Source organism: Mustela erminea, chromosome 1 (assembly GCF_009829155.1).
Source record: "Mustela erminea isolate mMusErm1 chromosome 1, mMusErm1.Pri, whole genome shotgun sequence".
NCBI classification, from domain to species: Eukaryota; Metazoa; Chordata; class Mammalia; order Carnivora; family Mustelidae; genus Mustela; species Mustela erminea.
In genome coordinates, this window is record NC_045614.1 from 79,165,191 (window position 1) to 79,181,548 (window position 16,358).

The following is a 16,358-nucleotide window of genomic DNA, read 5'->3' on the forward strand; positions in this document are numbered from 1 at the left end:
TCATTAAGGAAATTCTAGGGAGGAACAGAGGAAGGACTGCACTGAGACAACATTTTGTCTTTAAAAGGCAACACCATACTTTGTGGAATAGTTAAAAGAATTCTATCCTCCCAAAATGCTGACGGCAAAACTCTCAATCCAAAATAAAGGTTTATCTTTCCTGAGATACATACAAGTATTAAACAATAAACAGTTATTAGATGCATACTAAAGATTCCATTACAATGGATATTAAGAGCATCTATTACTCTGAGACAGAGTCCCAACTTTTAAACAGGTGGCAAGCCTCTAGTGGGTTCAATAGTCTTCCTCCTTTAGGCCTGGTTTCCATATTCTGGAAAGTTTTCTATCAATGTTCAAACCATAGTTAATTCTCCTGTTAAGGTCACTTATTTTATTTATTTTTTAAAGATTTTATTTATTTATTTGACACAGAAAGAGAGAGATCACAAGTAGGCAGAAAGGCAGGCAGAGAAGTGGGGGTGGGGAGGGAAGCAAGCACCCCACTGAGCAGAGAGCCCAATGCAGGGCTTGATCTCAGGACCCTGAGGTCATGACCTGAGCTGAAGGCAGAGGCTTAACCACACTGAGCCACCCAGGCGCCCCAAGGTCACTTATTTTAGACACTGAATTTGCAAAAGGGTGGGCCACAAGTCAGCGTGTGCACTCAAATGTATTTTGAGCCAGTGCTCAATGCTTTTTTAGATGGGCGTATCTCTGGCTTTTCAGAGACGCTCCTCTTCCCCACCCCCTCAACCCCAGCTTTGCAGAAGCATTCCCACAATGATAGTATCTACCTCTCCCCTCCTGGTTTGTTTTCCTAAATGAGAGGGCCTAGCCATGTGTCAGTCCTCTGCCACCAGCCTGCTACCGGCAGGAAATTGATCTGCTGGACCTTGTGAAACCTCTCCCTGCACGTCAGGCTCTGCATCAAAGACAGCTGCCAAGATTTGGGCATGTTTCCCAGGATGATGGCTGTGAGTTCTTTACTCTCACCGACGTCTGAGATGACCATTAAGATTTCTCCTCAGAGTATTTAGTGGCAACCTGGGGTATTTGGTTATATACCCATGGCTAGGGTGGCAGACTCTTTCAGGGTACTGTCCACATCTCCTCAGACCCCTTCCTATCTCTGTTCGTACCAGTTCCTCATGTGTTTTCACACCAGCAGCCAGCACCTAGGATTCGGTTGGCTGGTCGTCAGATGCAGGGGGTATCACTATGCCAACCGACTATCGCCGCTGGTTACGAGGCCTCTGGGGTTAGGTCTTAGACTTGTTCCAGAGCTGCCCAGCAAGAGAGGAACTAAGTTCTGGAGACTTTTTCTGATACTTTCCCTCTATTAGCTGCTTCGTTTTTCCAGTCCCACCCCACTCCAGCTAGTCCTCAATATTTTACCTCCAGTCCCCATCCGCTCTGCTGTGAAAGCCTACCTAAGACAGCTCATTTCCCTAGGTAGGGAGGATAAGAGTTGGGTGACCAACTCTTCTGGAGACCCTGTATTATTCTCACAAAACAGTGACTCAAGTTGGGACCTACAGCATATGTAACATCTCTGTACGTATATTGTACTTTTAATTCTTAAGGGCCTTCATTGTATAACTCAGGTACACGAGGATGCTTGAGGTCAACAAGAGAACCATTCATCCAGTGCATCCATGGTCCTCGGCAAGGTGTACTGCATGGCAATGCCACATTTGCAACAAGAGGCAAAAATCACCCTTAACATCAATAAACTGTGGGCCGCCTTACAAGTTTAGGGTTGCACAGGTTTTGTTTTTGTTTTGTTTTTAATTTACCAAAATTTAATTTCAGGATTGGTTTACAAACTGAAATCCCAAACCTCACCACGGCTGTGAATCTTACATTTGGAATTGTACTTCTGAAACTTTGGCTTTCAATTCGTGACTCTTGAGGATGGCTCTCTGGCAAGAGCAGCGTGAGTAAATGCTAATGAGGTTGAGGACCTCAGTTCAGGGACTGGTGTTACTGTTTCCTAATACATGAAGCATTTAAAGACTGATGGGGCAGTACATTATATCTGCATGGTAATTTAGTTCAGAAGTTCCCAATTATTTTATTTTCAATATTAATTGCTTTTGTCTCTCAATAAATGACTCTGTAGGAAGTGGAATTCAATTTCATTCATTTTCAATAATCGAGATTGCTTTGAACGAGCTCAATAACTCTCAGCTCCTCTTGGCCTCCGAGGTATTGCTGGTGGTGGTAGCACATAAATAATTTCAGTTTTCTTTTCAGGTTCCTAAGTAGAGCTGCCCTTTGGCAAAATAGCTAAGCAGACCCAGTTCGCTCTCTACCCCGCCAGCCTTTTTGCCCCAGCCCCTAGAGCATCCACAGCCCCTCCTACTTCGCAAGGTTTCTCCTGGTTACCATCCCTCCCCTCTCCTCTAACTCCAGGGGCAAGTGGTAGGAGAAAGTCCCTCACACACCTGAGATTTCTAGCTCCCCTGTCTTTGTTTATCCTGTGCCCTCTGCCTGAAGGGGGCCTTCTGCCTACACAAAATACACCACCAGGAAGTGAGCTCGGGGGTCCTGTGGCAGGCCACCAGATCCACAGAACCCCTGGCAATCTCTCCAGGTAGGAGGCGGCTCACCGCTGGGTTCCTTGGTGCCTGTTTTAGGCTCCATCTCCTCTCACGGTTTTAAAGGTGTTCACATGTCTCTCTCCTCCACTAAACCATCAGCTTCTCAAGGTGACAAGTGACAAGCCATTCATCTATATTTCTCATGTAGTGCTTAGCTGTGTTCCTTGCCAAAAACGTCTGAATGAATAAATAAAGTAATGGGGGGAATTAATGAGTACTTGGGGTAGGAGAGGCTTGTCTATTATTTTAGCTGCATGAATCCACATTAGTTCCTCCAATAGAAGTTTTGTTTTGTTCGTTTTTAAAAAAATTTTTTTTTAAAGATTTTATCTATTTATTTGAGAGAGAAAGCGAGAGACATAGCACAAGTAGAGGGGGAGAGGTAATGAGAGAGGGAGAAGCAGACTCCCCTCTGAGCAGGGAGCCCTATGTAGGGGCTAGATCCCAGGATTCTGGGATCATGACCTGAACCAAAGGCAGACACTTAACTGACTGAGCTACACAGATGCCCTCCAATGAAAATTTGACCCACTCGCCTCTGAGCCTTAGTCTCTCCACAGATTCTAGCCCAATCAAGCTGTCCCTGTGTCATGTCCAGGTGGGACCCATCCAGCCCCCATGAAACTAAGAACTCCTCAAGGACAAAGACAATGGTGCACAACCCTCCAGCAGGTGCTCCAGTTCATTTCTGGGCAATGCATGGGGATCATGGCACCCTAAAATCTCATCAGCTTTCCTTTGGAGAGCTTACATTTCAAAGGATGATTATAGGCAGGTGCCTCACAGACCACTGTGTTAGAGGTTACATTGTAAGGCCAGTGAGGGAGAGAGATAGGAGTCTCACCCACAAACCCTAACCCTAACAGTGCCCTAGTTGACAGAGGTCCTCTGCAGAGCTTTGTAAGTTTTTGGTTTCTTTTTTTTTTTTAGATTTTTATTTATTTATTTATTTATTTGACAGAGAGAGAGAGAGAGAGAGATCACAAGTAGGCAGAGAGGCAGGCAGAGAGAGAGGAGGAAGCAGGCTCCCTGCCGAGCAGAGAGCCCGATGCAGGGCTCAATTCCAGGACCCTGAGATCATGACCTGAGCCGAAGGCAGAGGCTTCAACCCACTGAGCCACCCAGGTGCCCCGAGCTTTGTAAGTTTTTATCTAACGTCCAAACCAAAGTGACTTCCAAACCCACTAACCTATCAGTACTCCATCAGGATTTAAGGGACACGTGGGCTTTATTCTTGCTGTTGGCTTGCAAGTCATTCTCAAGAATGTTGTAGTTGCTTCCCTCCAGAGATCACAGGTTCCTAGAGTAAAGGACATCTGACTTTTTCTAACTGGGCTCTGAGCTGGAATGCCAGCACGATGCTTTACGTCTGAGTCCCATGGACTGCTGCCAAATATTCAGTTCAGCTCAGGAAGTGCTTGCTGTGGGCCTGCTAAAGCAAACTAAATTTGGAGTAAGAATGAAGATGGATAAGGCTATGGATTAAGGCAAATATAAATATATATGTATAAGGATAGATATTTATAAGGATGGGAACCACCTCCTTACCCCCTGGAAAGCTTACAATCATTTGAGAGGGAAAGACAGGTTTAAGTAATTACATTTGATATAAGGCAGAGGGTTGAAGTTGTAGCAGCTCGGAAAAACAAGATACTCAGTGTGACAGCGTAAAGGAATTCATTTTCATTTCATAACTTAAATACTTAAAAGGCTGGAAAGAGTTTTGGATATGTATCTGGTCTCTTTGCCTACCATCAATGGAATGTTCAGGAACTAGGCCCGATGTGTGTCATCTGACCCTCACCTTAAATTCTTTTTTTTTTTTCTTCTTTTAAAAAGATTTTATTTTATTTATTTATGTGACAGACGGAGATTACAAGTAGGCAGAGAAACAGGCAGAGAGAGAGGAGGAAGCAGGCTCCCTGCTGAGCAGAGAGCCCGATGCAGGGCTCGATCCTAGGACCCTGAGACCATGACCTGAGCTGAAGGCAGAGTCTTAACCCACTGAGCCACCCAGGTGCCACCTCACCTTGAGTTTTTAAGTTATGTGGTGAGGGGAAGGGGAGAGGGTGTTTTGGTCATGCTTGCCCAGGAGGCTTCAGGAGGCTTGTCACTACCAAACCTCGCAATAAGCAACATCCCCAAGTGGCCTTGTTGACTAGCTTATACTTGCCCTCATTTGCTTCAAAACTTTCACATCTTTCCCCAGTCTACTTTAGTTCTTTCTGCCTTTCCTTATTATGGATACTTCTCAGTTTTAAAGAATTTATTTATTTATTTACAGCCCATGAGTGAGTAAGAATGAGCAGGAGGAAGGGCAGAGGGAGGGAGAGAATTTCAAGCAAACTCTGTGCTGAGTACAGAGTCCTATGTGGGGCTTGATCCCACAATCCCCAGATCATGACCCGACGGAAAATCAAAAGTCGGACACCCAACCGACTCAGACACCCAGGCACACCAGATACTTTCCAATTTTAATTACTTTTGATGTTCTGCTCTGAAATCATAGCCCAATTAAATACAAATGCCCCCAATTATAAACAAGCTAATAAAAATTGACTCAGGCAACACAGAGGCTGGACAATCTCCTTGCTTCTGCCCAGTCCTCTCCCTCAATATCTCCAAGACCTTAAATTTCTTTTTTTCTTTCCAAATACCTGACTGTTTCACATCTCAATTATGATCCCATCTTCACTACTCCTGGCTTCTATTTTCTTGTCACGCCCAAGAAGCCACTGGTTTACATATATATTTTTTTCTAGACGAAAAGCATGAAACTACTTCTGAGCAAAATATGCTTTAGGATAGAGGTAAGAGAGAAGATTGTGACTTTGCTATCATTTTTGCCATTTTCAGGAAAATACTTGTAATTATAATGTAACCAACTTCTGTATACTGTCATACTGTTGTCCATCTAAAAGAGTTAAGACATTCCCCACCCTATTTTAACCCACTGAGCCACCCAGGCACCCCATCCCCACCCTATTTTAGATCTTTATATTAAGGCTCTTCTATAGGGATGCCACATAACAAAGCAGAACATTTGGTAAATTTGAATTCGAATAAAATACTTCACAATGAAGTATCACCTTACACCTCAGAATGGCTAAAATCAAAAAAGAAACCACAAGTGTTGCCAAGAATGTGGAGAAAAAGATACCCTCTTGCACTGTTGGTGGGAATGTAAACTGGTGCAGTCACTGTGGAAAACAGTATAGAGGTTCTTCAGAAAGTTAAAAATATAAGTGCCGTATGATCCAGTAATTCTACTACTGGGTATTTACCCGCCACCCCGCCACCCCCCCCACCAAATCCCCAAAACACTTATTTGAAAAGATATTTTCACCTATATGTTTATTGCAGCATTATTTACAGTAACCAAGACATGGAAGCAACCCAAGTGTCCATCAGTAGTTTAATGGATAAAGGTGTACTATATACACACAACGGAATACTACTCGGCCATAAAAAAGAACGAGATTCTTGCCATTTGCAACCATGTGATTGGACCTAAATGGTATTATGAGATGTAAAATAAATCAGACAGAAAGGCAAATACCATATGATTTTGCTTATATGCGGAAATTAATAAAAAAAGAAAGAAAAAATAAAAAAGAGAACTAAAAACCCAGATTCCTAAATACAGAGAACTGGTGGTTGCCATTCGGGACATGGGTGAAGCAGATAAAGGGGTTTAAGAGGTAAAAACTTCCAGTTACAAAATAAGCTACAGAGATGAAAAGTCTAGCATAGGGAACATAGTTAATAAGATGGTAATGACATTGTTTGGTGACACATGTGACTACATTTGTCATGAGCCCCAAGTAATGTATAGAATTGTTGAATAATTATACTGTACACCGTAAACTAGTGTAACACTATGTTAATTATACTTCAATTAAAAAAAAGCCATCATAACAAAAATTTAAAAAAAAACTCAAATTCCAGACAAATTAACAAATAATGGAGTATAAATAGGTACGTCTCAAATATTGCATGGGATATACTTATGCTAAAGTATCTGAAATTCCCCAATTTACCCCAGTGCAATATATTTTTATTTGCTGTATCAGGCATCTGTACTTCTCTGTATCTCAAAATTGAATTTTAATGGGCCCCCCCAAGAGGATTTGGGAGGCAGTTTTGTATACTGGTCAAGAGTAAAGCTTCTAGAGGCCCCTGGGTGGTTCGGTCAGTTAAGTGTCCAATGCTTGGTATCTGCTCAGGTCTTGATCTCAGGGTCATGAGGTCGAGCCCCTTGTTGGGCTCCATGCTCAGTGGGGGGTCTCTCTTTCCTACTCTCTCTGCCCCTCCCCTGCTTGTATATACTCTCTCTCTCTACCCCCAAAATATATAAATAAATCTTCTAAAGAAAGAATAATGCTTCTAGAAACAGACAAAATAGTTTGCCTCCTATGTGCGTCACATATTGGATAATGATTTTTACGAACAGTCTGATGCTCATCTCCTTGGGATATAAGGCATAATTCCACTTCCTCTGTCCAGTGTGAGTTAGATGTGGCCAGTTAGCTTTGGCTAACAAAATGAGAATGGAAACCCCTTCCCACTTTCCTTCCTGAGTGATCACAGAGGCATATAGGACGCAGAGCTTTCACACTGAATACTTAAAATAAGGAAGGTACCTCATAATGGGCATGCAGAATGAGTGATGAATACATTCTGGGGGGCTAAATTAGCAAGATCTGTTAGAGAACAGCTTTTTGTGGGAAAAGGCATCAATGTGAAGTCACAAGATGTATACTTAAATCTTAATAACGTTTTACTTATTTGCTCTGTGATGTGTGGAAAATTGCCCGCCAAGTCCAAGCATCAGAAAAGTAGTGTTAATGATTCTTTCTCGACCTAAGATTCACTACAGTAAGAATTTATTGTGTGTTCACTGCAGGCCAAATAACTGTGAGGACTACAATGATCAGTCAAATACGATGACTTCATCATCAACAAAAGCAAAATAAAATCAAAATAAGGATCCATAGCACTCTTATTGGACTAACCACACACCAAACATTGTTCTAAATACTTCACAAATATGTACTCATCTTGTTCTCACAACCACGCTTTGGGATAGATGTTGTCACTATCCCGGTCTTATCCATGAGGCAGGCACAAGGAAATTAAGTGGCCTACCTATGGGATCTGAGCTATTAAAAGGGATAGCAGATGATGAGAAAAGGTGCCATCAGCCAAAATGTAAATCAGCACATCACTTCTTTCATTAATAAAAGTTCTGAATTTGGGGGGGGGGTTGGGAGGAGACAGCTAAATTACACAGTACGCTGAGTGATCTACCGATGTTCCTTTCACTGCAGACTTGTTTGGCTGTCACATTCTTTCTGATGTTAAACCCACATTTCCAACATCCCCTTGGACAATTTCCTATGGTTATCCAATTGATTAATCAAAGTTAAGTCCACAAACAATGCATTTCCTCTGCAGTTCTGCTTCTAATAACCTCTCCATTTCTAGGAGCGGAATCATCATCCATTTATACAAATTTGAGTCTCTCTGCTCCCCGCTTCCAAATGTCCTAGAGTGTCATTTTCTATCCCCTTCCTCAACTTTGGGCCCACCTTTCTATGCCCCGGTCTGTGTGCTGTTTTACATTTTCCCTTCCTCTTATTTCTATTGCTGCCATCTCAACAGTGCATCTTCTCATCCCGCCTCTCTTTCCAATCTGCCCACAAAATATTTTACCTCCAGTCGTCTAGTTTTCCTTCCTAAAGCTCTACCCTTGTATCCTATTCCAAAGTTTGTAATGGCTCACCATGCACAACCAACTCCACACAAATTCTCCAGCCTGGCCATCAGTGCTGCTAGTGTTTGGTGGATACACTTAATTCTCCACATCACATTTCTAAAAAAGGAATCTCACTTCTAGTCCCTATTTCAGCAGAGAGCAGCCTTAGAGAGAATGTTCATTTCTGCCACGTCTGGTAAGACTGGAATAAAGATGGTTGTGTGGATGTGAGGCAGTTGAGCTTGGCTGACTTCTTTGGTAGTAGTTTGTTAGGACATGTTCCTATCTTCCCCTCTTCCACTAACTCTACCCTTGATTCTAGAGGCTTGCAGTTATCTAGATGCTCTATTTCCCAACAGAGCTGTTTCACAAATGGGCAAAATCTACAAAGTCTAACTTAGCTCTTGTCCCACATTACACTCCCTCATGCCAGCTTCATTGGCACTTCTGCTGGTGTCTAATCTGTCTCATTTTTATTTTTTTACGTCAAAATGTTGAGTCCACCAGTGAAGGAAGATGGATGATGACCCCTAAGCCCCGAGAAAATCCCTTTGTAATTTGGCATCAGTATGTCTCATGAATGTCTTAACCAATTCTTTTGAAACATCAACCTGAAGGTTCTTGCCCAGGTTCACTACTGGTTGTCCCCCAAGTTCATCAAGCCCTCCCATGCCCTTAAATCATCATGTATTCTAGCTCTTCACACAGAATCAATTTCCTGACATTTTGGAGGGTGGGTGGAGGCTGAGAAATTGTATATTTCAGAGCCCTTATGATTACCTCCTTCAAGATTACCTCTATTACCTCCTTTAAGCATAAAAATACTTTCTCATCTTCATAAATTCTTAGCTCAATCTTACTCCCTTCCACTCTCTCTTTCCTTCTCTACTTAGGTTTGTTCATCTCACATTATTTTATTTCTACACTTGCCTCATCTTTGTGAGCTGTAACTTATTCAAGGTATCTGTTATCTGATAGCTCACACTCACTAATACATTAATACTTATATCCTTAAAAACACTGATTGAGGGCGCCTGGGTGGCTCAGCGGGTTAAAGCCTCTGCCTTTGGCCCAGGTCATGATCCCAGGGTCATGGGATCGAGCCCCGCATCGGGCTCTCTGCTCAGTGCAGAGCCTGCTTCTCTCTCTCTCTCTGTCTCTCTCTCTCTGCCTGCCTCTCTGCCTACTTGTGTTCTCTGTCAAATAAATAAATAAAAAATCTTTAAAAAAAAAAAACAAAAAAACACTGATTGAATATATGATTATTATTTTTTTTAATTTTTTTAAAATGATTTTTATTTATTTATTTGAAAGATCAGAAGTAGTCAGAGAGGCAGGCAGAGAGAGAGAGAGGAGGAAGCAGGCTCCCTGCTGAGCAGAGAGCCCGATGTGGGGCTCGATCCCAGGACCCTGAGACCATGACCTGAGCCGAAGGCAAAGGCTTTAACCCACTGAGCCACCCAGGCGCCCCAAATATATGATTATTTTTAAACAGGTAAATGACCAAGGCTCTATTAACAATAAAACTTTTTCATTTACTAATTCAAGGATTTATTTGACTTTATATTTGCAAATACCCTTATCTTCCTTTTGTGCAGCTCATATTTCTATGCACTTAAAATTCAAAGAAGCTGGACTCTACTTTGGTTCTTAGGCCTGAGGCATCTTTAGACAGTTCTTTGAAAGTATTTGCAAGCTTTCTTTCCTAATAACCCTCAGTCATTTTGCTGCAAGCACTCCCTGTCTCCCACGTTTACAAATGGAATGTTTATGACAATTACACCTTTCTATTCCTCCTCCATGCATGTACTTTATCTGTTTCTTAATATCGCTGATAAATAGTTTAAACTCTGCACTATCTCAACACCTGCTTTTCCTCTTCAACATTTTTACATAAAATTCTACTCCTTTCTTTTCTATGGCCCCACAAAGAGAGAGCTCTACTCTACTTTTTTTTAAACACGGCATATCAAAGATACACCTTTATCTCTACCTGCTCCTCAATGGCCTCAATCCATAAGGTTAAAGAGAATGGGAGAGGGGACAACAGCAGGTAAAACACATTAAAAAAAATGTTTAGTAGCTGGAAAGCATATGGGGAACTTAGCAAGCCAGGGAGAATTACAACATTAAACTGTGGACCGAGTCAAAGAGACGTGGACTGTCCTCAAGAACCAAGTCAATTTGTACGACAGAAGAAAATGCAATCATAATATAAGACATCTACGAGCAACCCTTACAAATCATATGCACAATTTTGAATATTGATCAAAAGCGTGATATAACTATATTGGAAAATGGGCCCATGAAATAATGGAAGAGTTAAATCTTCTATAGTTGTGTGTCAGAAAAGGAATTCTACATTTGAATAATCAAAACACAAAGTGTGAATAGGTATATTGGAAATATTAGGATAGAATAAAAGAAAATTGCTGAAAAGTTGAAAATGCTTGCCTCAAATGAACAGGAATCATTGCTGGAAAATCGTAGATCATATGATCACTGTGTTTTGTTAGGTCTTCTAAAACTACCTGATTACTTGAACTCAATATATGTGATACTTTTCCTCTAAAATGACATCACTTAACTCAAGTGTAACAGGATATAATTTTAATATTTCTGAAATCATGAGTCTTTTGACAAGTAAAGCTCTGTTTAAAAAGTATTAGATCAAGGGTCCCATTTGAAAGATTATTTCTTGTGTAAAATATTGACCATTTCATGATGACTTCTGTTGTTAAATAATGAAATGTGTCTTGTGTGTTCAAAGCAAACTCACACTGTGATGGCGACCATGCCACCTGCAAGACCTCTTTGCAGAGCCACGGTCCAGGAGTGGGCGGAAGCAGAGCTTCCCACCTTGATTCCCCCACAGTAACTTCAAGCTGCCTTCTAAGGGCTAGCACATGGAACGTTGATTCTAGAGCCTAGTCATACCTACAGAAGCTTGGTATATGCTTTTCCATCTCTTGGAAAAGCCCTTCCTCACTACCTAGAAAACTCTTATATGGCTTTAAAAATCGAGAGTAGAGACACCTGGGTGGCTCAGTTGGTTGGACGATTGCCTTCGGCTCGGGTCATGATCCTGGAGTCCCAGGATTGAGTTCTGCATCGGGCTCCCAGCTCCACGGGGAGCCTGCTTCTCCCTCTGACCTTCTCCTCGTTCATGCTCTCTCTCACTATCTCTCTCTCAAGTAAATAAATAAAATCTTAAAAAAAAAAATAAAAAATCGAGAGTAAATATTCCTTCCTCTACGAAGCTTTCCTCCCCCAATAATTAATGGTGCCCTCCCTTACTGTTTGCTTGATTATTCACCACATCACACCCAGCCAATTGCCTTTCTATGTGCCTTTCCCTCTTACTAGACTTTGAGGTATTTGAGAGAAGAACTTCATTTTTTAGTTCACAGTGCCAAATATATATATATATACATATATATACATGTATATATATGTGTATATATACATATATATACATGTATATACATGTATATATATATCTCAAATAAATAGGTTCAGGAAATTAGAGGGCTCTTATTAAATATCTGAAATTTTCATTAATTTTCCAGGAAATCACCCATAGCCCACCATCCGCTTATATCTGAAAGTCCAACCCATATGAAGATGTTGAGCTAAGATAACATACTTTAATTCTTAACACTACACAAGATGCATGCTATATAAATATGCCTATGGAGCTAAAATGTTCAAAGTATGCACTCTTATATTCATGAATCTCACAGCCTGTCCCAGAAAGTCTCCTAGCTTTCTCATGACAAGCATCTAAATTGGAAAAAGAAGGGTCAGAGTGATGGAAATAAGCAAGGAAAAACTGCTGGTGGGAATTGTACATATTCCAATGTCAATGCTGAAATTCTTGAAACTCTACATCAATATTTGGCAGACCTTTCACAATTCTCAATCAAATCACATGAATGCTAGAGTCTGTAGTGGAAGATGACAAATTTATCTAGAACTGGCAGAAGGACATGTCTCTTGATGAGCTTCATTCTGCCCTTCCAAACCAAGTTCCTTTCTCTCGGTTCCTGGGATCTCAATGATAAGACAGGCCCTCCTGAAGAGCCTGAGCTACTCCAACCTAGCCTGATCTGCAAGACTTCTCCAAATCAGCTGAAAAATATGCCTGGTTGTATTTCTGTACCAGGGACAATTATATCATTATTGAACTAAAGTGTAGAAGCCCTAAGTTCCTTTGCAGATCTTTTTTATCCTGTGAAACTATGAAAGCATGGCTACATGAAGCAAAACAATCAGAGAAAGTATGAAGAAATCTGAGAGCAAGTGTAGAAGCCCTAAGTTCCTTTGCAGATCTTTTTTATCCTGTGAAACTATGACAGCATGGCTACATGAAGCAAAACAATCAGAGAAAGTATGAAGAAATCTGAGAGCAAGTGTGTGGCGGGAAAATCTACTAGTTCTCTGCCACCATCAAGATTCATCAGCACATACACAATGTTTCAGAAATGCACACACCATTATAAACATTTTTTAACAACTTGAGTGAATGTGTATAAGCAAAACTTGTACAATCAAGTAAGCCCTTTGACATCATAACAATACATTCCTTCAAAATATCAACATTCTGCTTTTACTGACGTGCATTAACATGAGAAAGATGGATGCACTGAATTGGGATATTATATATTGCAGGGTATGGTGGAGCTACTTTGTACAAGGTATTCAACAAGGTAGAGCTATTCAGATAAACCATGTAGGAAATGCAGAATGGTAATTTGGATAGCCCAGATCACCAGCTTAACAATTTTTCAATCCTGTGTTTTTCACTGTGTAAATAATATATTTATACAGAGTACAGAGATGAAATGAACAGTGATCCTGCTAATTTTTTTTAAGATTTTATTTATGTATTTGACAGACAGAGATCACAAGTAGGCAGAGAGGCAAGCAGAGAGAGAGAGAGGGAAGCAGGCTCCCTGCTGAGCAGAGAGCCCGATGCGGGACTCGATCCCAGGACCCTGAGATCATGACCTGAGCCGAAGGCAGTGGCTTAACCCACTGAGCCATCCAGGCGCCCCTGATCCTGATAATCTATACTAGCAAAACAACTTGCATAAATCAATCCAGACATGCTGATAGGCAGCATGGTGCGGTGGGAGGAACAGGTATTGGAACCCAAAGGACCTAAGTTTAAATTCTTTGAGCCTCTCAGTTTACTTACATACAGAAATAGGGCAAACACAAGAGCCATTATATTGAGTGATTAGAAAAGATCACCTAGCACAGCCTTAATAAACACTGACAATTACTCCAAAATAAACCAAAGCACTTCATTGTATTTTACCCACATACACATGATCTCAAATATGAAACTCCATGTCCTTTGATGTTTTGCTATGCCATCTTACAACGGTGCAGAGACCAGGTTTACAAACTCCTTTCTCTTATTCTTTCAGGTTCTTTTACATAAACATTTTTTTTTTTTTAATGAATCTCCCCCGCCCCCAACCAGCCTTTCCTTATAGATTGCACCCCCGACCTAATTACATAAGTACCTGATGGGCTGGAACACTTCCAAAAGGGCCTCTTAGGAAAAACAATCTGAAGGGTTTTCTTCCCCTTCTTTTGTAATTACATAATTACTCAGCTGACTAATATGAGTCACCGTGTGCCATTCTAATCTCCCAGGCACAAAATAGTTTTATTATTTTCCTTGGAACTACCTAATTACCCAATGGATAGCAATAACTCCCAGGATCTTTTCAGTAAGTAATCTGTAAAGCTCAAGGCTGAAATTCCTCCAGAAGTCTGTGAAAATGGAAGAGAACTTAGAATAATATTATCACATACCACATGAGACACTGAAGTTGTTGGTGACAACAGTGGTCCAATGACATGCCACAAATAAATCTGGAAATAAATGTGGGTTCAGGATAAGTTAATGAGGCAGATTCTCCCTGCTGGGTCTTAGAAAGCAACACTCCTGAGTCAGAAGAGCAGTGGCTAAGCGCACATCTCATCAGTTAAGAAATTAGCAAGTGGGTCCTGGGATCCAGCTCCGCATCGGGCTCTCTGCTCAGTGGGGAGCCTGCTTCCTCCTCTCTCTCTCTGCCTGCCTTTCTGCCTACTTGTCATCTCTGCCTGTCAAATAAATAAATAAAATCTTTAAAAAATAATAAAAAAAAGAAATTAGCAAACGTTCCCAATATACGTGTATTTATTTATACATTATACACATCTGCTATATGGACCCATGTATTAACTGTTAGCAAAACTTGATTATTGTCTTGATAAAACCTCAGTGCCCAGAGAGATGATACTTCCCCATATCTGAGTGGAAGCCTAGCATATACTTTGGAGAATGCTGCCTTCTGGAATACCAAAGTCTCCACTATGTTCTAGAATTGCTCTACAATTAACTTGTAGTTATTCAGTCTCTATTAACTTATGGAATAGATTAGGAGACTGCCTATATTGATTCTTTCCTCCCTTTTAGGAGGAAAGTCACACAAGCCCCAGGATCTTTTCCAGGGGATGCCCAGAACCAATAGACACAATAGTCTTCTCTCCACGACTTTCCTGACCCTCTGCTTCCCCTAATTTCTCATCTGGTCCCTGGAATGGTACATTTATGAAAGCCTCTTTCTGATCTGCAGTCTAAAGGGTTGGGCAGACTACATGATTTACAAAGCCAACATGTTGGCCTATGCCCTGGATATGATAGATTTCTAATAAAAAGAAATGCATATTTATCCAAGCTATTGACTGGCTCAGTCTAATCGATACTAAATCTGATCATGCCATTTTCCAATGTATAATAAAATGCTAAGTCATGTTCATAATTCAACTGTATTTAGAACTGCCCTTCATAGTTCCAGTTCACTAAAACATTTTAAGAAAAAAGCCACATTAAATTCTATTTAGAGTAATATTGAACCTAAAGAACTGAAGCTTCACTTAGTGCAGTTGAGCCGAGTAATGTGCTTGTCATTTACTGAAATAATTATTGATTCAAGTCCATGACAATGAATTTCATATTCCAAATATTCACAACACACATTTTATACAAGTTTCATAGGTGTTAGGAAACAAATAAATAAATCTGGAAAAGTGCTCAGTCAAGTCTGATTGTTCTGGTTCTTTGGTATATACACCAAAGCATACACTGTAAGAGCAGCAACACCAGTCATTTTGATAGTTAAACACAAACGGCCCCAAACAATAAACACACAGAAAGAGTACCCTCCCCCAGAGGGAGGTGGCTCTGGCTTTGAATGTCTGGAAGGGAGCCAACAGGATGTCCATTAACTTAAATCTCTCAGAAAACAACAGGTACCTCACCTTCTCTTCTGGAAGGGCCTCCTGATCAACATCCCCCTGCCCCATCTTGGGCCCTGATCTTTCTTGACTTTTTGAATTTTGGGCAGAGAAGTACTGGAGCATGAAGCCAGGAAACTCAGGGATACATCTGTGAATGACGAAATCTCTCTCCAGCTTAGAAATTTAAGACTCTTTTTTCACCATCAAAGAGCAAGGAAAGTTGCTTTTACAGTGATGCACTCAACCCATGCTTACCCATGCTTTTAGACCACTGATTTCCTAGAAACACCTGGCATCTTTCCTCTTCTCAGGCCTCTTGGTACCACCAAACTAGACTATACAGACTTGGGGACTTTGTCCTTCAGAAGTCATTGGCTAGAGTCCAGTCCTCCACTTAGAACAGAAATGTTCTGACTCCACGTCAAGCTACAGACTGCTGGAGGCAAATGGGTTATTCACTGAAAATAATGGAGACCAAGAGTGGTAGGACTGCTGCCTCGGGACTGGCCTTATATAGTTGGTTGACTAGTGCTTCCTGCAAATCCCACTGTTACTAGAAAGAAGTTTAAAAGTTGTAGGCTATTTCAGGAACATTAGAAAGACACTGAGTTCAATTTACTGTTCATTTAATCTGTAAAAAGCTGAGTACCTACTATTTTCCAGACACTATTTACAAGCAACCGGAGACAGAGTTC

General features: G+C 41.0%; 1 protein-coding gene across 1 annotated transcript in view; it reads right to left on the reverse strand.

Moving 5' to 3' along the window:
• Positions 1–16,358, reverse strand: part of RARB (retinoic acid receptor beta) — a 725,834-nt gene that overhangs the window by 502,702 nt on the left and 206,774 nt on the right. The gene's annotated exons all lie outside the window — the stretch shown is intronic.